The sequence below is a fragment of the Hyperolius riggenbachi genome, chromosome 6 (assembly GCF_040937935.1).
Source record: "Hyperolius riggenbachi isolate aHypRig1 chromosome 6, aHypRig1.pri, whole genome shotgun sequence".
In the NCBI taxonomy this organism is placed as follows: Eukaryota; Metazoa; Chordata; class Amphibia; order Anura; family Hyperoliidae; genus Hyperolius; species Hyperolius riggenbachi.
The window spans coordinates 73,002,039-73,027,400 of record NC_090651.1 but is presented as its reverse complement, the minus strand read 5'-3'; positions in this window follow the sequence as shown (position 1 = coordinate 73,027,400).

Below are 25,362 nucleotides of genomic sequence, written 5' to 3'. Positions count from 1 at the left end.
GCCGTGAAGAGCGCTGCTGTGAATTATGAAGCGAGTAGGAGAGGGGAATAGAAGAAGTGGCGCCGGCTAAGGTAATTGCAGCCGCGAGGGGGGGGGGGGGGGGGTTGGCGGTGCACGGGGGTATGGGGAACCGCTTGGCTCGCATACAAGACGACCCCCCAACTTTTGACCCACTTTTGGGGGGTCAGAAACTTGGCTTGTATGTGAGTATATACGGTAAGTCACGTGTGTCTAAAACTGCCCACTTTTACCCAGCATGCACCTTGTCATTAGGAAGTCAGCGGCAAACTACCGCACTAAGCAAATTATACCGACAGCTTTCCGCACCACACCGCACACTTACCGACTGCTATTGCAATCACCTCACACTGAATTTTTTTTATGAATTCACTGCAAAAACCCTAATTTACCGCTAGCGGTAATTTCCCGCCCTTCTCTGAACTACCGCACTCACTTTTATGAATCGAAGCCAAAGCCGTCAGAGGAAAGAAGATTAGATAACAGAGATAATACATCCACTATGCAACTAGGAAAGGCTGCAGTAAGACAAACCACATTAGAACAGGTATAGGAACTTATAGGATAGAAGAAATAAGGCTAAAAATTTTGTTACAGAGGCTCTATGTCGCTGGCAGCCTCAGCCAAGGATAGGAGACCAGATTCTGTAAAGGTAGCCACTAACGGTCCAATTTCTAGCGAAAAATTGGTTGGAAATAATCTCCGTTGATGGTCACAATCAATTACATACGATTATAAAATCAGTTAACCAATTGGGTTTTCGTTGAATCAATATTTGGTTGTGATAGGAAGCAAAGATTGGTTCGTTGATGGTGTAGTGAACGATTTCACTTCCAATCAGAATTTCTGATCGCTCTAACGATTTTTCACTAGAACTTGGCCTGTTAGTGGCCACCTTTGAGGCTACTGCAGTAGAGCAGACGGGGGCGGAAGGATCAGCAGCTCAGCTGGAACAGCACAGACAGGTTTGAGTGCACAGTGTGTTGTGCACTTTGCGAATGTGCAGCTGTCCTCATCCTGCTGAGGTCATGGTGGGAAATTGTGCAGGGCATGCTGTAGCTCTGCCTTTATGCCTCTCTGTATTTGACCTTTGTCAGCTTTACTGGTGGTGCTAACATCAACACACACACCCATCCAACCCTCCCACCCCCGGTAGGAAGCAGTCACGGCAGCACCAAAAACAGGCCTTTTGGTGGAATTCCCCCGTCTGGCATTTGGCCAAGCAGGAAGTGACACTCACTTACTGTTGGGCAATAGATGACGTGTGCTGAAGCGTATTGCTAAAATGCTCTTCCACGCATGTGCAATGCCAAGAACTGCAGCGCGATTTTAAATACTTGCAAGTTCCCATAGATAATGGCTTTTCGGTCTGACGCAGATCGCTGCAGGAGCCGCATGGTAAGGTAGGTATGGACGCGCCTTGGATAGGGCACTTCCGGTGCAGCGTACAGCAACGTGGGGAGTGTGAGCTACCCCATAGACTTTCATTAGGCTGTGGTGGGGTGCATTAAATTTACTCCACTGCCCCAGTGTGAAAGGGCCCTGAAGCAACCTGCCCCCAGTAAGAAGTGTGGTCAGAATCTGCCCCTCCATCCCCCACCTTAGTAAGAAGTGCAGTAACATGCAGTCACATGCTGTGCTTCCCCTGCTCTTTATTTAAGGGACACTAATGCTAAGGGAGTCTTTCTCTTTCTCAATCCCCCCCCCTCCCCCAAATAGGAAAACATGCAGCGGAGCACAATCGCCTAGTCCAGCATTGGGACCTCTCCTCTAAAGGCTCATACCCACAACACAAATTCTTGCAAGATTTTTCAGAGGACTAGTGAAATGTATTTATTTTTTTTGCACGAGGAGCGATTGTTTCCATGAGTTCACAAGGCCGGTACATACGTGCGATTGGCCGAATGATGTTTTGTGATGCACGACGATTGCGAGCACCGTGGAGGATCAGATCTTTAAGATCATACATGACGCCGTGTGGCATCTCATGTTCCCGTGGTTAGGAAGATGGATCGGGGAATGATTGTACGTTGGTTGTGAGGTTCCCTGATCCATTTTCTGGCGTCTTCAGGTGAGTATTCAGCTTTAGTCACTGCAGCCTAGCACTGTGCAGAAGTGTCTCTCCATAGACTCCCAGTGCAGGTCATCAGGAGCCTACAGAGAGATGCTGCTGCATGGGATGGGCTGCAGTGAAGGAAAGGATGGATAGGTGGACTGGGTAATTGTGCTCCACTGAGGCTGCTCTGCCAATCAGATTGGGCCAGTTGCCCCCTATATTTTACTGCCTGAATCATTTGAGTCAGGTGACTTCATGGTAGGGTTTGCCTTGTTCCTGATGCACAGATTACAGTAAACCTGAGCTGAGAGGAACCACAGAATTTTTACCTACCTGGAGCTTCTTCCAGCACCCTGTAGTCTGTCAGCTCCTCGATCGCGCCCCCATAGCCGGGAGCATTCTGCACATTTAAAGCTTGTAACTGAGCAGGTGCAGAACGCTCCCGGGCCAAGGGGGCACAGTACTCCGCAACTGGGCCAGCTGTGGACTTTATCAGGGCTGACAGCAGCAGAACGGAGGGGACTGGAGGACACACTACAAGGGGCTGGAGCAGCCCCAGGTAAGTAAAATTCCTGTGGTTCCTCTCATCTCAAGTACACTCTAACTTAAAATATACTTTAAAGCACACCTGGACAGGAAGCTATACATGCCAATATCTGTAGTATGGGGTCCAAATGCCTGCAGATCCCCCTGTTTTGATGGGCTCCTCTCCATTGTACCTTCTTTGTGCCCATGTGTCACTCTGTAATGAGCGGTGCATGTTCTGTCCAATCCATGCCCCCTGTATGTTAGTGCACAGCCAAGAGTGTTGTGGGCACAGGGATGATGTACAGGGAGCATAGAATGGATACATTTACTGCTACCTCAGCTTTCACATATCTGTGGAGCACAATGGAGGGGAGCCCAGCCAAAATAGGGGGGGGGGGGGGGGGCATGTACGTTCTTAGGACCCTATACTACAAACAGTGGCATGTGAACCTATACTTGGCTTCCTATACAGGCGGCACCCAGTAGCGTCCCTATCATAGGGCGCAGGGGGGGCGGGGCGCACCGGGTGTCAGACACCCAGGGGGGTGTCACCACGACCCCCCACAGCAGCACAGCAGGAGGGTGAAAGCAGCGCTAGAAGGAGGGGCAGTGGGGGCAGCGGTGGGGAGGGGGGAAATATCCCCCCCCTCCCTCACCTGGGACCCCTCCTTCTGCCTCTCTCCCCCTCCATAGCTAATTGTCGGGAAGTGCGGGGTGGCCGGAGGCGTGCTAAGAATTACTCACCTCATTTCCGCGTTCCAAGCGTGGAGCGCAGCCGCAGCGTCATGTTGTTACAGGTCTCCGCCTTCAATGCCGCCCACTGTGCTTCCTGATTAGTGGAAGCACAGTGGGCGGCATTGAAGATGGAGACCTGTAACGACATGACGCTGCGGCTGCGCTCCACGCTTGGAACGCGGAAATGAGGTGAGTAATTCTTAGCACGCCTCCTGCCACTCCGCACTTCCCGACTATTAGTTATGGAGGGGGAGAGAGGCAGAAGGAGGGGGTCCCAGGTGAGGGAGGGGGGGGATATTTCCCCCCTCCCCACCACTGCCCCTCCTTCTAGCGCTGCTTTCACCCTCCTGGGGGCAACTATACTAGCTATACTTAATGGGGGCAACTATACTGGCTCGGGGCAACTATACTAGCTATACTGGGGCATATATACTAGCTATACTTACTGGGGGCAACTATACTGGCTGGGGGCAACTATACTAGCTATACTGGGGGCAACTATACTGGCTGGGGGCAACTACACTAGCTATACTCAGTGGCGTACCTAGGGTATTTGGCACCCGGTGCTGATTATCCACAGACACCCCCCCCCCCCCCCCCCCGACCCAATCAGGAAGACAACGTGCGGCACGCTTACCTGAAAAATGGGGCTACATTGTGCGGCTGCGCTGAAAAATGGGTGTGGTCATGGACCAAAATGTGGGTGTGGTCATGGGTGGAGACAAATTTACATGAACTTACCAATGGTGGTACATTAGATTAGGACAGTGGTGGCGAACCTTTTGGAGGCCGAGTGCCCAAACTGCAACCCAAAAGTCACTTATCTATCGCAAAGTGCCAACAGCAATTTAAACTAAATACAAACTCATACGTGAACATTATGGAAAATCCAAGTTGAAAATAAACTGTGAAGATAAACAATTTCATCCATCCTACTCCTGAAAAATGTATTGTTTTAGAAACCCCCTCCCCCCAGTTTTATTTTCTGTTTTAAAAAGCTAAAAAAGTAGGTTTAAGGCTATTGTCTCATATGATTATGATTCAGCTTTTCCCATAGTCTCACAGTTAGCAATCATGTGACCCCTAACAAGACAAATTCAGCAATCATGAGGCCCCCAACAAGACAAATTCAGTAACCATGAGGCCCCCAACAAGACAAATTCAGTAACCATGAGGCCCCCAACAAGACAAATTCAGCAATCATGAGGCCCCCAACAAGACAAATTCAGCAACCATGAGGCCCCCAACAAGACAAATTCAGAAATCTTGAGGCACCCAACAAATCATGAGGCCACCAACAAGACAAATTCAGCAATCATGAGGCCCCCAACAGGACAAATTCAGCAATCATAGGGCACATAAATAGACAGCATTTCACATAAATGGGCAGAATGCCCCCTTAATATGGTAGACACCTCTCACCTGGCTTCTGAATTCTCCTCTACTGGCTGCTGTGCCTGGCTGGCAATACTGTGTGGACTGAAAGGCCTGGCAGTGATGCTGTGGCCTGGCTGGCGGTGATGCTGTGGCCTGACTGGCGGTGATGCTGTGGCCTGACTGGCGGTGATGCTGTGGCCTGACTGGCGGTGATGCTGTGGCCTGACTGGCGGTGATGCTGTGGCTGGGCTGGCTGGCGGTGATGCTGTGGCTGGGCTGGCTGGCTGGCGGTGATGCTGTGGCCTGACTGGCGGTGATGCTGTGGCTGGGCTGGCTGGCGGTGATGCTGTGGCTGTGCCTGGCTGGTTGAAGTAAATGCTGGCCTGACTGGGGGTGATGCTGTGGCCTTTTTGCCAGCGATTCTGGGCTGGTTGGCTGGTGGTGATGTTGGGCTGGCTGGCCTAGATAGTTTAGGTAGTGAGAGGTGCCCCCTAGTTTAGGTAGCGCCAGGAGCCAGTGTAGGTAGTATAGTAGTCCCCAGTACAGCTAGTATAGTGGCCCCCAGTATAGTGGCCCCCAGTTTAGCTAGTATAGTTTCCCCCAGCCAGTATAGCTAGTATAGTTGCCCCCAGTAAGTATAGCTAGTATAGTTGCCCCCAGTAAGTATAGCTAGTATAGTTGCCCCCAGCCAGTATAGCTAGTATAGTTGCCCCCAGCCAGTATAGCTAGTATAGTTGCCCCCCGCCAGTATAGCTAGTATAGTTGCCCCCAGTAAGTATAGCTAGTTTAGTTGCCCCCCGCCAGTATAGTTGCCCCCAGCCAGTATAGCTAGTATAGTTGCCCGCAGTAAGTATAGCTAGTTTAGTTGCCCCCCGCCAGTATAGTTGCCCCCAGCCAGTATAGCTAGTATAGTTGCCCCCAGTAAGTATAGCTAGTATAGTTGCTTCCAGTAAGTATAGCTAGTATAGTTGCCCCCCGCCAGTATAGCTAGTATAGTTGCCCCCAGTAAGTATAGCTAGTGTAGTTGCCCCCAGTAAGTATAGCTAGTGTAGTTGCCCCCAGCCAGTATAGTTGCCCCCAGTATAGCTAGTATAGTTGCCCCCAGCCAGTATAGTTGCCCCCAGTAAGTATAGCTAGTATATATGCCCCAGTATAGCTAGTATAGTTGCCCCGAGCCAGTATAGTTGCCCCCATTAAGTATAGCTAGTATAGTTGCCCCCAGGAGGGTGAAAGCAGCGCTAGAAGGAGGGGCAGTGGGGGCAGCGGTGGGGAGGGGGGAAATATCCCCCCCCTCCCTCACCTGGGACCCCTCCTTCTGCCTCTCTCCCCCTCCATAACTAATAGTCGGGAAGTGCGGAGTGGCAGGAGGCGTGCTAAGAATTACTCACCTCATTTCCGCGTTCCAAGCGTGGAGCGCAGCCGCAGCGTCATGTCGTTACAGGTCTCCGTCTTCAATGCCGCCCACTGTGCTTCCACTAATCAGGAAGCACAGTGGGCGGCATTGAAGGCGGAGACCTGTAACAACATGACGCTGCGGCTGCGCTCCACGCTTGGAACGCGGAAATGAGGTGAGTAATTCTTAGCACGCCTCCGGCCACCCCGCACTTCCCGACAATTAGCTATGGAGGGGGAGAGAGGCAGAAGGAGGGGTCCCAGGTGAGGGAGGGGGGGGATATTTCCCCCCTCCCCACCGCTGCCCCCACTGCCCCTCCTTCTAGCGCTGCTTTCACCCTCCTGCTGTGCTGCTGTGGGGGGTCGTGGTGACACCCCCCTGGGTGTCTGACACCCGGTGCGCCCCGCCCCCCTGCGCCCTATGATAGGGACGCTACTGGCTATACTTACTGGGGGCAACTACACTAGCTATACTTACTGGGGGCAACTATACTAGCTATACTGGCGGGGGGCAACTATACTAGCTATACTTACTGGAAGCAACTATACTAGCTATACTGGCAGGGGGCAACTATACTAGCTATACTTACTGGGGGCAACTATACTAGCTATACTTACTGGGGGCAACTATACTAGCTATACTTACTGGGGGCAACTATACTAGCTATACTGGCTGGGGGCAACTATACTGGCGGGGGGCAACTATACTAGCTATACTGGCGGGGGGCAACTATACTAGCTATACTGGCTGGGGGCAACTATACTAGCTATACTGGCTGGGGGCAACTATACTAGCTATACTTACTGGGGGCAACTATACTAGCTATACTTACTGGGGGCAACTATACTAGCTATACTGGCTGGGGGAAACTATACTAGCTAAACTGGGGGCCACTATACTGGGGGCCACTATACTAGCTGTACTGGGGACTACTATACTACCTACACTGGCTCCTGGCGCTACCTAAACTAGGGGGCACCTCTCACTACCTAAACTATCTAGGCCAGCCAGCCCAACATCACCACCAGCCAACCAGCCCAGAATCGCTGGCAAAAAGGCCACAGCATCACCCCCAGTCAGGCCAGCATTTACTTCAACCAGCCAGGCACAGCCACAGCATCACCGCCAGCCAGCCCAGCCACAGCATCACCGCCAGTCAGGCCACAGCATCACCGCCAGCCAGCCAGCCCAGCCACAGCATCACCGCCAGCCAGCCCAGCCACAGCATCACCGCCAGTCAGGCCACAGCATCACCGCCAGTCAGGCCACAGCATCACCGCCAGTCAGGCCACAGCATCACCGCCAGTCAGGCCACAGCATCACCGCCAGCCAGGCCACAGCATCACTGCCAGGCCTTTCAGTCCACACAGTATTGCCAGCCAGGCACAGCAGCCAGTAGAGGAGAATTCAGAAGCCAGGTGAGAGGTGTCTACCATATTAAGGGGGCATTCTGCCCATTTATGTGAAATGCTGTCTATTTATGTGCCCTATGATTGCTGAATTTGTCCTGTTGGGGGCCTCATGATTGCTGAATTTGTCTTGTTGGTGGCCTCATGATTTGTTGGGTGCCTCAAGATTTCTGAATTTGTCTTGTTGGGGGCCTCATGGTTGCTGAATTTGTCTTGTTGGGGGCCTCATGATTGCTGAATTTGTCTTGTTGGGGGCCTCATGGTTACTGAATTTGTCTTGTTGGGGGCCTCATGGTTACTGAATTTGTCTTGTTGGGGGCCTCATGATTGCTGAATTTGTCTTGTTAGGGGTCACATGATTGCTAACTGTGAGACTATGGGAAAAGCTGAATCATAATCATATGAGACAATAGCCTTAAACCTACTTTTTTAGCTTTTTAAAACAGAAAATAAAACTGGGGGGAGGGGGTTTCTAAAACAATACATTTTTCAGGAGTAGGATGGATGAAATTGTTTATCTTCACAGTTTATTTTCAACTTGGATTTTCCATAATGTTCACGTATGAGTTTGTATTTAGTTTAAATTGCTGTTGGCACTTTGCGATAGATAAGTGACTTTTGGGTTGCAGTTTGGGCACTCGGCCTCCAAAAGGTTCGCCACCACTGTCCTAATCTAATGTACCACCATTGGTAAGTTCATGTAAATTTGTCTCCACCCATGACCACACCCACATTTTGGTCCATGACCACACCCATTTTTCAGCGCAGCCGCACAATGTAGCCCCATTTTTCAGGTAAGCGTGCCGCACGTTGTCTTCCTGATTGGGGGGGGGGGGGGGTGTCTGTGGATAATCAGCACCGGGTGCCAAATACCCTAGGTACGCCACTGGCGGCACCTATACCTGGCTACCTACCTATACTGAGGGTGTGTGGGTTTTTTTTTTTTTGGGGGGGGGGGGGGGGGGGGTGCACTGCAGCTATAGAAGCAATCTCACAAAATCAAGCTGCAAAAAGTCTACATCTGGCCCTGATTATGTATCTGAATAATGTTTGTTTAGCTACTTAAAAGCATAAGGATATGATTAGACAGCAGACACCGTAAGATGGCCATAAATTGATTTTGCAGTCTGGTCAACCATCTGATTCAATCATTTTATTGAACCAAATTAAAATCAGTGCTGCAACAAGCATGGCCAGCCAGCAATTTGACCGATTTTGGCCCAAATTTGGTTGATCGCGGCTTTTAACATTGCAGCCTTTGGCGGCAGCAGTGAAATGGGTGCCACACTGATGAGCAAATCTGATTGTGGCAGATAACAGAAGCACATTACCTGCCAACATGCATAGTTCACCCTGTTACATATTGTGATCAGTTGTGATCTAGGGAAGGAGAACGGGCTTCTCCCAAGACAACCAGAGACTGTTACCTATGTAAGGTGCGTCGCCACTTTACAGTCTCTGCAAAAACCTTGTAAGCGAATTGATGCAGTTAGGGTCCAGTTTGCATGGACCTGCAATGTAAGTTGTATGTTTTAACCTAGGTCCAGTTGTTTTAATACAGTGTAAATCCCCTGTTGCATTTGAACTGAGCCTGTGTTGTGGTTTGTATCTTTGGTGGTGGCCACATCTTATGTTCGAGCCCTGGGTGACTGCAGGCAGCAACAGCAGTTGATTTAAAGTGACATCGCCAAGGATTATACTTATTTTTTGATCGATAAAACTGGGGATGTTGTTAATGTGTGGGCTAGTTCTCTTAAAGCAGAACTCCAACAACAGAGAAGGCTGGTAAAATCTGTTACAGGATTCCAAGGAAACGGCTGTCCAGGTATACAGGGCCTGGAAATATGCCGGTGCCAGGCCTCGACCGGATTCCTCAAACGGTCCTGGGCACAGCTACCTGTGATGCACACAAAGCAGCAGTGAGGCAGAATTCTAAAGGTGGCCACATACCATACAATTAAAAGATCCAATTTTTACATCAATTTGAAAAATACGATCAGTTGTCCCAAATTATCGAAAGCCTTTTTTTAATTGGTTGGGTAAATCTGATCGAATTTCTCATTTTTGTTCATTAAAAGAAGGTTGGGAGTGTTTTTTTTCTGTTACATTTTTATGAAAATTGAATGGTGTGTGTGTGGTAGATTGTCAATTACTTGATGTACAGATCCAATCAATTTTTTTCCTGAGTTTTCAGTTATTTTATGCATGATTGGGGAAACATTGAACATAGGTGTGTGGTACATTGGTCAGATTTTTTAAATATTACAATCAGTCAGAAAAATTGATTGCAATTCTTGTATGGAAAAGATATTTAAAAAATTGTATGGTGTGGCCACCTTTACGGTTACTCATCACCTTTGTACAGAAAGTCCTATATAGCCTGGAATTCTTTCCAGATTGAGCGTCACACAGGATCACTTGAGTGACCCCACCACTAGCTTAATCCAGAGAGGAGAAGAAATGGGGGAAAAAGCTTTACTGCAGTCTGCCAGGCACATTGATACAGTTTTCTCTTCACCACTTTGCTTCTGTACACTGTACTCACTTATCATTCTCATTGCTATTAGAGAAATTGGTCACCATTTGGATTTTAAAGTAAACCTGTAATTAGTTGGATATGGAGGCTGCCAATGCCATGCTCATCACGCCCCCCCCCCCCCCCCCACACACACACACACACACACACACACACACTCACTCACTCACTCACTCACTCACTCACTCACTCACTCACCATCACCATCCAAACTCCTTACAGATAGTGTCCATTGTTTTTTATTTTTGTTTGATTGTTTGTTTTTTTGTTTCACACTTCCAAAAGTTAGAAACTTGGGTTATAAACATATACATGTGACTGCTGCTTGGCCAGACGATGTCATAAATGCCACTCATAATTCTGACAGTAAGTAGTAAAAATGCCACTTGCAGTCAGGGCTGGATTACTATAAAGGCCTGGGTTTTCGAAAGCTGTTGTCTAGAGGGGTGGCTACGTATGGAAGAGGGGTGGCTGCGTATGGAAGAGGGGTGGCTGGCAACGGAAGAGGGGTGGCTGCATATGGAAGAGGGGTGGCTGCATATGGAAGAGGGGTGGCTGCGTATGGAAGAGGGGTGGCTGCGTATGGAAGAGGGGTGGCTGGCAACGGAAGAGGGGTGGCTGGCAACGGAAGAGGGGTGGCTGGCAACGGAAGAGGGGTGGCTGGCAACGGAAGAGGGGTGGCTGCGTATGGAAGAGGGGTGGCTGCGTATGGAAGAGGGGTGGCTGCGTATGGAATAGGGGTGGCTGCGTATGGAAGAGGGGTGGCTGGCAACGGAACAGGGGTGGCTGCGTATGGAAGAGGGGTGGCTGCATATGGAAGAGGGGTGGCTAGCCATGGAAGAGGGGTGGCTGGCAACGGAAGAGGGGTGGCTGAGTATGGAATAGGGGTGGCTGGCAACGGAAGAGGGGTGGCTGCGTATGGAAGAGGGGTGACTGCGTATGGAAGAGGGGTGGCTGCGTATGGAAGAGGGGTGGCTGGCCATGGAAGAGGGGTGGCTGTGTATGGAAGAGGAGTGGCTGCATATGGAAGAGGGGTGGCTGCGTATGGAAGAGGAGTGGCTGCATATGGAAGAGGGGTGGCTGCATATGGAAGAGGGGTGGCTGCATATGGAAGAGGGGTGGCTGCATATGGAAGAGGGGTGGCTGCGTATGGAATAGGGGTGGCTGGCAACGGAAGAGGGGTGGCTGCATATGGAAGAGGGGTGGCTGCATATGGAAGAGGGGTGGCTGGCCATGGAAGAGGGGTGCCCGGGGAGCGCTTCCGTGTGAGGCGGGGCTATGAGCTGCAGCCCTGCCTCACACGCGTCTATCAGCGGCGGATCTCCGCCTCTCCCCCGCCCCTCTCTGTCTTCCTTCACTGAGAGGGGTGGGGGAGAGGCGGAGATCCGCCGCTGATAGACGCGTGTGAGGCAGGGCTGCAGCTCATAGCCTTGCCTCACACGGAAGCGCACAGGGGTAGCAAAATCTACGACTAAGTTGGTCGTGATTTTGCAGGGGGGATTTGGAGTGGAAAGGACCCTCGTTCAGCCGCAGGATAGCGGCGTTTTAGCAGGGGCACACATGCCCCTGCTATATATAAGCAAAAAAGCCATTTTTATTATGGCTTCAGACTCTCTTTAAGTGAACCATGTACTATTATATTGCCTTTTATTATGACACATGACAATGGTATATCCTGCTTAGAGGAACTCCAGTGAAAATAATGTAATAAAAAAATGCTTCATTTTTACAATAATTATGTATAAATGATTTAGTCAGTGTTTGCCTATTGTAAAATCTTTTAAATCCCTGATTTACATTCTGACGTTTATTACATGGTGACCTTTTTACTGTGGGCAGGTGATGTAGGTGCTGCATGCTTTTTTTTGGCCGTTATTTCCCACAATGCAGCAAGGTTCACAGACCGGAAACTGCCAAGAGTACGTACTCAGTTTCTTGTGGGAGGGGTTTCACCACAATATCAGCCATACAGCGCCCCCTGATGGTCTGTTTGTGAAAAGGAATAGATTTCTCATGTAAAAGAGGGTATCAGCTACTGATTGGGATATAGTTCAATTCTTGGTCGGAGTTTAACTTTAAAGGGAACCTGAACTGAAAATAAAAAGTCAAAATAACCATACACTAGGGCTGCACGGTTCTTCGGTTTAAAACCGAAACCGCTTCGGGCTACTCATGAGCAGCCAACCACCAGCAAGGTGAAAACCAGACAATTTCTAAAACTATGCTACCCATGGACTACCATAACCCTAAATGGATACAAGAACTATCTATTGAGCACCGGCACCCCTTATACAGACTAAACACATACTTAATTGCCGGTCACCCAGCCCCCTATGACACTTGGCTAACCATGGCACTATACTTTAAGTTAACCTCAGGATTCACGCTGAACGTTGGCTTACCTAGATCATTCCACCCTAGGATACCTCATAGCCACAACCTGCCTCCGGCTAACATGATAAAAATGCTGAAGACTTATGATGTTGCAAACTTTACTGTTTAAATGTATGCCAATGTTTAACTGTTATTTGCTAGGTTTTTGCAGCTTCTAGGTTCAAGTGCTGCCTCACCATGACAATCTGCACTGCTGGCCCTGTATTATCCCCAGCTGTGCCTTTTGTCTCTAAGAGCGATTTTCGCTCTATCCAAACGAGCAGCCACCCTGCTCGTATAACTTTACATGTTCGTATACTTTATCACCTCTGTTATCCCCTTCCTGTTTCCTCTATGACAGCCGACATGACCTGCAGCCTCCAAAAACACTCACTTGACATCCAGAACCCCCCAGCTACTGACCATGCTACAACTGGACCTAGCGACCTACACCCCACAGATAAATGGCATCTCTAAACATCATCTCCCACAATGCTAAAGGGCTCAATTCGCCCATAAAGAGGAGAAAGGCATTTATTGATTATCAAAAATGTCATCCTGACATCATATGTATTCAGGAGACCCACTTCTCCAGCACCTCAACCCCAAGATACTTTCATAAAGACTTCCAGAGATTTTATGTTTCAACTGCCGATAAGAAGCACAGGGGGGTCATTACACTAATAGCCAACTCCCTTCCTCTACAAATCGAAAAAACAATAGCAGACAAGGAAGGTAGATTTGTCATCATTATAGGTTCCATACAGGAAACTCAAATATGCCTGATTAACCTATATGCCCCTCCTGAGGCTCCTATCCTGGCTATCAAAAAAATACTGACACATATCTCCGACTTAAACAACACCCATATCATATGGGCAGGAGACTTTAACGTAGCACCTAACCCGACCTTGGACAGATCCAACCAAACAACCTCTCACAGACATCACCAATTAGCGCAACAACTAAAAGACTTACTTGCGCCCTATATGCTAATTGACACCTGGAGGGAGTACAACCTCAATACCAGGGGGTACTCATTCTACTCACAAGCCCACCGCTCCTACTCCCGCATAGATGCTATACTCCTTTCAGCATCACTCATACCAAATCTGATATTTGCGCGTCACTCCATCACAACATGGTCAGATCATGATGTTGTCTGGATAGCATGCACTTCTTTGTCCACCCCTATCTCTCGGCCCCCATGGAGGTTGAATGAGACCCTCCTGATGGATAATGAAAATATTCTAGATATTGAAGAGCACTTAACTAACTATTTCAGAGATAATGATATAAATAATATAAAACCTGATGTACTCTGGCTGGCTCACAAACCCACCATACGTGGCCACTTTATCAAAATAGCGTCCCGGATCAAGCGGGCCAAAACCGAAAAACAGACACGCCTAGAACATAAACTATTCCACCTAAAAAATGCCCATGCACTAAACCCCACTTTGTTCCTCCTTAAACAGATCGAGGACACTACAACCCAAATCAACATCCTACTATCTTACAGAGTAGAAAAAGCCATTAGATGGACCAAGTCCAAAATTTACTCACAATATAACAAATCCAGCCCTTGGCTAGCTAGAAAATTGCGTGAAGTTCAGTCCAATAACAGAGTTCTCCAAATTAGAACAAAACAGGGCACAGTAACATCCGACCCCCTCAAAATTCATAAAACCTTCTCCGACTATTACAAGTCTCTTTATGCAGCCACACAAGACAACAAGGCACTCCCTGATATAGGAGACTTCTTAACTACAACCCATACCCCTCACTTACGTGCAGAATACGCAGCTACTTTAAACGTCCCAGTCACCGACCATGAAATAAACAATGCAATCAAAAAACTAAAGAAAGGAAAGGCCCCAGGCCCTGACAGCCTAACCGCCATCTACTATAAAAAGTTTAGTCGTATACTAACCCCCTCTCTTATAAAACTCTTTAATTCTATACTAAACGGTAAAACCCCAGCCCCTGAATTTTTACAATCCATAATCACAGTCATTCCCAAACCAAAGCGGGACCATTTAGATGTAAAGAATTATAGACCCATTTCCCTTCTAAATCTTGACTATAAGATATTCACATCCATACTCGTTGGTAGACTAAACAAAGTCCTAGGCCCCTTAATACACAAAGACCAAGTGGGGTTTATACCCCTACGCCAAGCACCAGACAACCTTAGGAAGGTAATTAATCTTATACAAGTAGTCAAGAAGCGAAAAACGCCCACAATTCTGGCCTCCCTAGATATGGAAAAGGCCTTCGACACCATCAATTGGACCTTCATGAGAGAAGCACTGAGGAAGGCGGGGATAGGGGGAGCCTTTTTGCAAGCCATACAATGTCTCTATTCCTCCCCAACAGCCACTTTGAAGCTGCCCACCAGTTCTCCTGAAATGGTGCGGATCCAGAGGGGCACGCGACAGGGCTGCCCTCTATCTCCCGCCATTTTTGCCCTAGTAATAGAGCCACTGGCTGAAAAAATTCGCAACTCTCCTGATATCCAAGGAATCAAAATATCCAAACACGAGTACAAAACGAACCTATTCGCTGATGACCTACTCCTGACCCTCACTTCCCCACACACCTCACTACCTAATCTACTCACCCTTGTTAAACATTTTGGTCAACTATCGGGCCTACAACTCAACATCACAAAAACAGAAGTGCTCCCAATTAACCTTACCGTAGAGTCAGCTTCCCACTTGACATCTGCCCTGGGAGTTAAACTGCAAACAAAGTACCTTACATATTTGGGGATAAAGATCTCTTCCAGCCCCTCCGAGCTTTTCGACCTCAACATAAAACCAATGATAAACACCCTTAAAATGGACCTGAGAAAGTGGATCTCTCCGACCCTATCATGGACGGGACGCATACACGCAGTACGTATGACCCTACTGCCAAAAATCCTCTACTTATTTCGCTCTTTGCCAATATTCCTCTCCCAAAATTCCCTAAAAGAACTCCAATCAGCTATATTTAAGTTTATATGGAATAATAGAAAGAGTAGGATCTCGAAGAAAGTAATGGGTTGGAACAGAACTAGGGGAGGTCTAGGGGTCCCCGACCTATATAATTACTATAGAGCCTCGCAACTTGCTCAACTATCTCAACTCTTCTCTGAGCATAACCCACCACTCTGGACTCAGATAGAGAATAGCCTATTAGCACCCTACTCCCTTCCAGCCCTTATGTGGTCAACCAAGAGGCTTCCAACCAATTTTAGAGGTGCCTCACCTATATCTACCCATTCACTATCTTTATGGAATAAACTTAAGATAACCAAACAACTACAATCAGTTCTCCCACAGCTAACCCCTATATTTGGCAATCCAGACTTCCCCCCAGGACTCGACAAAAATTCATTCCGCTGGTGGAAAGACAAAGGCCTACTCCTACTCAAACATTACCTGGCAGACGACAAATGTCCAAATTGGACTCAATTTCAATCAAAGATCAAATTCCCACACTCGGAACTCTTCTCAGCGATCCAAATTTACCATTTTATAAAATCACTCCCTATACCAAAAACGGGAGACCCCCCTAGAACCACCTTTGAACTCTGGTGCCTACACAAACCCCTAGAGGGTGGGTTAATCTCCCACCTATATTCGATTTTTTCCCAACCTCTCACACCCTCTAAGCTACCATCTATGGTAAAGTGGGAATCAGACTTACACTCAACCCTCTCCTTAAAGGAATGGTCAAAATGCTGCTTGACCTTATCTAAAGGAAGTGGGTTCTACTCACACATTGAAACTAATCTTAAAATCCTCCACAGAGCCTACCAGGTCCCAGAAAGAGTCCACCAATATGACCCTTCTAAACCGAGCCAATGCTTCAGAAATTGCGGCAGACTTGGCACCTTAGCACATACATGGTGGTATTGCCCAATAGCACGAGACTATTGGGACCAGGTATCAGCCCTCATTAGCACAGTCTTGGAGAAATCCCTCCCACCTGACCCACTCCTCCTACTATTAGGACATAAACCTGTGGGCTGGAAGTACCGACATCACAGGCTCGCGCAACATATAGCCAAGGCCGCCAGAATACACTTAGCTAGACAATGGCTGCAATCAAATCTCTCACTAACCCAAACTAAAGGTATTATTAACGAAATAATGATTAACGAAAGACTTAATGCTATTGTCAATGATTCAACCATCCCATTTATAAATACCTGGCAGCCTTGGCTATCACTAGCAGATACGCAAAACTTGAGACAGTCTGTTATATCTATCTAATAACTCAACACCAGGTCGCTATGGTCAAATAACAACCTGCATCTGTGGTTCTGTACACCTGATACAGCTGAATTGGTCATGTCATCCTTGTTCATTTTTTGTACCACTTATTATTGTAAACTAAGTCCCACTGGGACAAAACCAAAATGCACAACCTGTCATATTTCATGTTAAATGCTCAATAAAACCCTTTGAAACTAAAACCGAAACCGCGGTTTGTGGCAAGACGATCTGCTGATCGTCAATATCTTTGGTTTTTCGGTCCGCTGTCTGTAGTGTACCTTGTGTCTGGTCCTGCTGTGCGCGGATAGGCCAGAAGCAGTGAATATGTATAAGTGTTAATGAGCGGCGGGGGCGGATCCACTTGAGCGAGCGGCCGGGCACATACAGCTTTACCAATCACAGGATAGCGATGGAATGATGGAAGCGGTAGGTGGAGCTGTATGCTCTTTACAGCTCCGCCTACCGCTGCCGTCATTCCATCGCTATCCAGTGATTGGTAGAGCTGTATGTACCCAGCCGCTTGCTCGAGTGGATTCGCCCCCTGCTCATTAACACTTATACATATTCACTGCTTCTGGCCAATCCGTGCACAGCGGGGCCAGACACAAGGTACTACAGACAGCGGACCGGGCAGCGCGGGTACTATGAAAGCTGCTGCTGCACCAGATCGTCTTAACATGAACCGCCCCTCCCCCCAAACCCCAAGCCCCCCCCCCTTCCGCCCTAAAGTGCAAAAGCATGTTTTGGAAAAAATCGGGGAAAAAAATCGAAGTTACAATTTCTGAGAGAAAAATCGCAATTTCATTTTTCCCTAAAATCGTGCAGCCCTACCATACACAGGTCATACTTCCTCCTGTGTAGTCTACTCCTCAATCTTTCTCCTCTCCTGCATCCCATTTATCCACTGTGATCAATGGAATTCTCCGTCCTCCATTTTAAAAATGACCATTACCCCATAACAGCTTCATGGTCAGCACACTGTTAAACTGTAATATCAGCCACTTGAGCCATAGGGAAACATGGACATTACCTTGCACATTCAGTTGTAACTGACAGCTGTTGATACATAACTGACAGCAACTGGTATATTTCAGTTCTGACAAAATATTGTATTTATATTGGAAGGGATCACTGTAAGAAGAAAATGGTGACCTTCTGAGAGGAACTGACTGTGAGGTTAGTATGTAATATTCATTTGCAGGTACAGCATGTGTTTATTTTAAATAATTTCACTCGCTTCATGTTCCCTTTAAAGTCCCTTGTGGACCTATTTGTGCTAAGTTACAAACGCACCTTTACAAGGACAGTCAGTTATTTTTCCAGCCTAGTGATGAAATCACAACACAAAGGTTATATTATAAAAATGTTCTTTAGTATTTAATACTGAGGTCAAATAAACATTCTGTAGTTCCTGCAGATGTAGATCTTGTGGCTCCTGCATCTGTAGCTCTTGTGGTTGCCACATCTGTAGCTCTTGTGGTTGCCGCATCTGTAGCTCTTGTGGTTGCCGCATCTGTAGCTCTTGTGGTTGCCGCACCTGTCACTCTTGGGGTTGCCGCACCTGTCACTCTTGGGGTTGCCGCACCTGTCGCTCTTGGGGTTGCCGCATCTGTAGCTCTTGGGGTTGCCGCATCTGTCGTTCTTGTGGTTGCCGCATCTGTCGCTCTTGTGGTTGCCGCATCTGTCGCTCTTGTGGTTGCCGCATCTGTCGCTCTTGTGGTTGCCGCATCTGTCGCTCTTGTGGTTGCTGCATCTGTCGCTCTTGTGGTTGCCACAGGTCTCTTGTGGTTGCCGCACCTGTCGCTGTTGTGGTTGCCGCACCTGTCGCTCTTGTGGTTGCCGCATCTGTCGCTCTTGTGGTTGCCACAGGTCTCTTGTGGTTGCCGCACCTGTAGCTCTTGTGGTTGCCGCACCTGTCGTTCTTGTGGTTGCCGCACGTATCGCTCTTGTGGTTGCCGCACCTGTGGCTCTTGTGGTTGCCGCACGTATCGCTCTTGTGGTTGCCACACCTATCGCACTTGTGGTTGCCGCATCTGTCGCTCTTGTGGTTGCCACAGGTCTCTTGTGGTTGCCGCACCTGTAGCTCTTGTGGTTGCCGCACCTGTCGTTCTTGTGGTTGCCGCACGTATCGCTCTTGTGGTTGCCGCACCTGTGGCTCTTGTGGTTGCCGCACGTATCGCTCTTGTGGTTGCCGCACCTATCGCACTTGTGGTTGCCGCACCTGTCGCTCTTGTGGTTGCCGCTCCTGTCGCTCTTGTGGTTGCCGCACCTGTCGCTCTTGTTGGCTTCAGCAGGGCTGCTATATTTTCTGAAAAGTAAACTCTCCAATTTCATTACTACACTGGATTATTTTATCTGTTTATATATTTTACTCTGTCTCAGTAAAGCTATTTTTTTATAAGCTAATTCAAAAAACAGAGTCCTCTAGTTCAATCAAGTGGCCAAAAATGATACAGTGTAAAGAGGTGTCCCTGTTATTCCTCCTGTGTGTTGTCAGCCTTTTATAGATTAAATGCAGCTTTTAGTGTCCTTGAAAGGAATTACTGGCAGGAAGCCACGTGTGTGCAGCAGAATGTCTCCCCTTCAGGACCAGCACAAGTGGGATATGACAGTGTGGGATATACACGAGGACCCCATAATGTGACAGGGAAAGATACTCCAAGTATAAGGTTGTATTGAGTAGACAATAAGCAATTCTAAGAGTGATGTTGGGGAGACATAAATGTACTGTATATGTGTGCTGAGGATTGATCAGTGGCTGTAAATAGGAACAAGGAAGTAGTGGTGGAGTAAGTACTGTAAGTAACAGAAACATATTTGGCCAAAAGATCTTAAGCCTGCCACCAACGCCAAGGTAGACTCATCTTGGGCAGGACCTACACTACACTATGCTACCCTCACCTAATAGATGCTAGTCATCTCTCACCTCACACGTGCGTCTGGGAGTTTAAAGTGAACATGAGCTACAGCAGTGTTTTTTTTTTTTTTGTTGTTTTTTGTAAAAGGTAATACTAATTGAATAAAAAGTAGATTTTTCTCTGAAGCAGGATTAGCTATGTTCCATTACTGTGTCTCTGTGATGTTCCATTCCTGACATATTCCCTCTTCTTATTGAAGACCAGCAGCAATTCTTCATTGAGGAAGCGGATATGAAAGGAATGGGACTTCACAGAGATAAAGGTATGTACAGTAGTTAAGTTTTATAGGAAAATAGTCTATTTTACTTTGTATGATGCCCCATTTTTCAGGTATTCCCATTTTCTCCCACAGCTAGCAGGAAGTGGTAATATCTGCAGAATGGGTCTTCACAGACCAGACACTAAAATAAGTAATTGTGCTTCAGAGGAGAATGTACAAATACCATTGTTAATTAGACATGCAGGGTTCAGGTACACTTTAAGCCTCTCCTAACCCTACATTTCCTAACCTGTGCTCTCTACCCTATCGCTACAGTCACTGAGAGTCTGTCTAACCCTACGTCTCCTAACCTGCATGCTGCGCCCTATCACTACACTCAGTGAGCATCTGTCTAACCCTACATCTAACCTGCATACTGTACCCTATCACTACACTCAGTGAGTCACTCTAATAACGACAGGTCTATGTATTTTGTCCTTTGTTAAACTGGGCAAACATTGTTAGACATTTTTAATAATTTAGAAATTTGACAGTACATTACAACTAAAATTGAATGAAAAAAAGTCAAATTAATTTTCATTGGCGTAACCATTAATTTAGAAATGTTTTCCCTCTCTTGATTATCCATGGGGTGCAGGGGTCACCCACCAGTAATCTGCAGCCACATAGCTGCATTGAGGGGTGCAAGGCTAGTGACATGTCATTTGGAAATTAGATGAAATATCTTGGTGGAAGGTGGTAATCCGGTAAAGGATCCCCATCAGGGGGATATTGAGCTTTTATCTGACCTACAAAAAAAGATCTAATAGTGTATGCCCAGCTTTACTTCTGTCTTTCAGTCTGTTCATATTACCCTCATAAATAGAATAAAAAACAAAGAACGTTTGGAAGGAGAGGGGGGGGGGGGGGGGGGGGGAGAGTTTTTTTTTAAAATACAATCATCTATGTCAGGCATAACGTCATAAATATAATAAGAGGAAAAGAACAAATAACATTTGGGAGGGAAGGGGGGGGGGGGGGGGGGGGGGGTTTTAATTTAATACCTTCATCTATGTCAGTCATAACACCAGAAATATAATAAGAGAAAGAAACAAAGACCATTTGAAGGGGGAGGGGGGTTATATATATATTATGCTCATCTATATCAGTCCAAACATTATCCATATTATAATAATTAAAAACTTAGAACATTTTGAAGGGGGAGAGGGGGGCTTTTTTTTTTTTTTTTAATATATATGCTTATCTAATTTATGGCAGTCTTAACATCATAAATAAAATTAGAAGGGGGTGAAGGGGGGACTAAAACAAAAGTTAAAATGGAAAAGTAAGTTATTTTTCCTGAGTTGGGAGGATTATACTCACCTCTTCTGAGTTGGGAGCATTATACTTACCTCTTATGAGTTGGGAGGATTATACTCACCTCTTATGAGTTGGGAGGATTATACTCACCTCTGATGAGTTGGGAGGATTATACTCACCTCTGATGAGTTGGGAGGATTATACTCACCTCTTCTGAGTTGGGAGCATTATACTTACCTCTTATAAGTTGGGAGGATTATACTCACCTCTTATGAGTTGGGAGCATTATACTTACCTCTTATAAGTTGGGAGCATTATACTCACCTCTTATAAGTTGGGAGGATTATACTCACCTCTTATGAGTTGGGAGGATTATACTTACCTCTTATGAGTTGGGAGGATTATACTCACCTCTTATGAGTTGGGAGGATTATACTCACCTCTTATGAGTTGGGAGGATTATACTCACCTCTTATGCGTTGGGAGGATTATACTCACCTCTTATGAGTTGGGAGCATTATACTCACCTCTTATAAGTTGGGAGCATTATACTCACCTCTTATGAGTTGGGAGGATTATACTCACCTCTTATGAGTTGGGCGGAGTATACTCACCTCTTCTGAGTTGGGAGCATTATACTCACCTCTTATGAGTTGGGAGCATTATACTCACCTCTTATGAGTTGGGAGGATTATACTCACCTCTTATGAGTTGGGAGGATTATACTCACCTCTTATGAGTTGGGAGCATTATACTCACCTCTTATAAGTTGGGAGCATTATACTCACCTCTTATGAGTTGGGAGGATTATACTCACCTCTTATGAGTTGGGAGGAGTATACTCACCTCTTCTGAGTTGGGAGCATTATACTCACCTCTTATGAGTTGGGAGCATTATACTCACCTCTTATGAGTTGGGAGGATTATACTCACCTCTTATGAGTTGGGAGGATTATACTCACCTCTTATGAGTTGGGAGGAGTATACTCACCTCTTATGAGTTAGGAGCATTATACTCACCTCTTAGGAGTTGGGAGCATTATACTCACTCTTATGAGTTGGGAGGATTATACTCACCTCTTATGAGTTGGGAGGATTATACTCACCTCTTAAGAGTTGGGAGGATTATACTCACCTCTTATGAGTTGGGAGGATTATACTCACCTCTTATGAGTTGGGAGGATTATACTCACCTCTTATGAGTTGGGAGGATTATACTCACCTCTTATGAGTTGGGAGGATTATACTCACCTCTTATGAGTTGGGAGGATTATACTCACCTCTTTTGAGTTGGGAGGATTATACTCACCTCTTCTGAGTTGGGAGCATTATACTCACCTCTTATGAGATGGGGGAGTTATACGCACTTCTTTTACTATACTTTAAAAACTCAGATGTTTGCGGTGTGGTAGGAAAGGGCATTGGCATGCTGGAGTGGTTCAGATGCTTTATAAGATCAGCTGGATGTCTCAGCTTGGAGGCAGAGTGTGTGGTTGGGGTGGATGGAAAAGCTTCCTTGCATACAAATTACTAACCCAGGATGATGACATTACTAAACATGTATAATCCTTTACAGATTTTACAGATTTGATGGTATAAAAAATTGAATCAAAGATTTATCTACTAAAAATGAAAAAATTAGCAAATGAAATCAATCTGTCAGCTAAATAATCGTCAGCTAGCGGCTTTTATTTGCTAATTCCTGGGCGAGCAGAGAATTGCATGTAAGGAAACTTTTCAGCTAATACTTGCATGCCCCATTAATGTGTTATTGCTGAGATGCTGGTCTTTCTAGATCCTGGCTGAAAAGAGAACTGGTGGTGGCTGGAGTGGTGGGAGGCAGGCAGAATCTGCTTTAGCTTCATGTCTTCCAGTTGAAAGGCCTCTTCAAGGGTTGTTGTGCTTTGTCTATTTTGGAATCCTTGGGAAATTCTGTGATCTTCCTGTTGATGAAGCACTGCAGCAGATGCGGCCTCATGCGCTCCCTGTTGTAAACACACTCTGTGCTTCCATCTTCTGCCAACAGTTCATAGGCGTTTGCGATGGAATGCAGGACACAAGAGTAGATATCTCCAATGGTGTATGTCTGTTGGTCTACCTGCAGATACTCCATGTTCTTCAGTGGTTCTTCAACATAGCTCTTGTAGCTGCCTTCAATCTGCTGGATGGCCATGTCTCCAAAGACCCAGGTAGAAACACTGTCGGCCACCAGCACCGTTGTTCCATCGCACGCTGTGACAAAGGCATGATGGTGTTGAAGGTCCACGTGAATCTGAACTGTTGGCTGTCTTGTTGGTTTGACATTGAATTCCACTGCTCTGATGCAAGGAAGACCCGTAGCATCCTGAAACTGTTGCTTCAGCAGTAGCACAGCAGCCTTCACCACTCGACGATGGATCATGCCAGTGCCTTGCAGGTCCTTCTTGTCATCCATGGTCAGCCCCAGGTCTGGCAGCCAAAGCTCTGGATCCCTCTGCTCCCTTCTCTTCACCCTCTGCTTGCTTCTCTTCACCCTCTGCTTTCCTGCCTCGGCCTGGCTGCTGTCAGCTGGCTCACCTCTGCTCCTCTTCTTCGCCTTCCTCTGTGTTCCCGTCACATGTCCTGGGTCCAGTCCCTCCATGATGTAGTCCTAGTCGGTCTATGTCACCTTCTAAACAAAAATCTTATTTATTTAAGAATACAAACCGTGAATTTCGCCTGGAGAGTCTCAAGCTGCTGCTCTTCAAAATGGCCGCCAGCTCTAGACTGACTTCCAACTGCCACCTCCTGACTACCAACTGCCAGGGCTCATGCAGGGAGCTCATGCCGATGATGTCACACTATAGCAGAGCTGAATCCTCTAATGTTTAGACAGAAGAGCCATCTCCCAACCAACCAATAACCTCAATTTCTTACATTTCTGTACTGTTTACAAGCAAGTAACATCTATTTAAGCAATTTTGCTACAGAACCACCATCACAAATAACTGTAAAATGTAAAATACATACATATAAAATGTACATTTCTCCCAGTGTAAGAGGAGCTATAAATTTCGTATTTCTTATGTTGCTGTCGTTCAAAGTAGGAATTACAAAGCTGACAGATTTTGTACTAGTCCATGTCCTCATGGGTGATTCTCAACAATGCCTTTATTCTTTTCAAAAGTACTTCCTGGAAAAGAGTCATACAAAGATGTTAGCCAGCTTTCCAGCTCTTTTGCACATTATTTTGGCAGTTGGACTGAGCAACTACAGTAAATGTATTAATAAATAAATAAATAAGAATCCTCTGTCAGGAGATGGACTAGTCCAAAACCTGATAGATCTGTCAGATTTTCACTACCTACTATAAGTGACGGTAACAGAGGAAAAAAAGGAGTAGTGCATTTTATTTTGGGGAAAAATATTTGTATGTATTTAAAATTTTACAACTATTGTGAAAGTTGTCCTTTGATAATTGCATTCTAATTTAAGATATTATTGTAATCAATGTAAGTTTAAAAAGCTATCTGTTTTCTTGAATATTTTTTTTTGTCATTTAGTAGGTAAACTCTTGAGAATTTATCACACTTAATGTATAAATTGTGTTCAGTTAGTACCAGTCTGTTAATAAATATAAATGTTAGTCTAACTTTCCATCTTACAGCAGAACTCCTCTATTCCACTAAACATTATCTTTTCCCACTCGCCATTGTTAAATGAGCTTAAAGGGAACCAAAGACAAATAAAATAACATATTTATACATACCTGGGGCTTCCTCCAGCCTCATCAGCCTGGATCGCTTCCACGCTGCCTTTCTCCGCTGCCTCTGTCCGCCGGTACCGGGTCCCGTTATTTTGGCCAGTCGACGCAAGCGCAGTGTGCTCCCTCCATACTGCGCATGCGTAAAGAGACGGAGGGAACCCCTGTGAATGCGGGAAAACTGGCCGCATCCGGCGGAAGTGACGGGATCCGGTACCGGCGATGGAGGATGGCAGCGTGAGAGCGATCCAAGCTTATGGGGCTGGAGGAAGCCCCAGGTATGTATAACATCTTTTTTTCATTTTAACTTTGCTCGTCTTTGGTTCCCTTTAAATATGGGCATACATTGCAACATGTAACAGGTAGAATAGCTGTCATGTGACCAATGGAGCCTTTGTGTGACAGCAACACACTACTAGGCAAGGCCAGGGGCCAAGTCAGTCACGGCATTTATGGAGCCAAACTCAAAATCATGAATCAAAATAAAGTGTTTCTCCATCCAAACCTATTT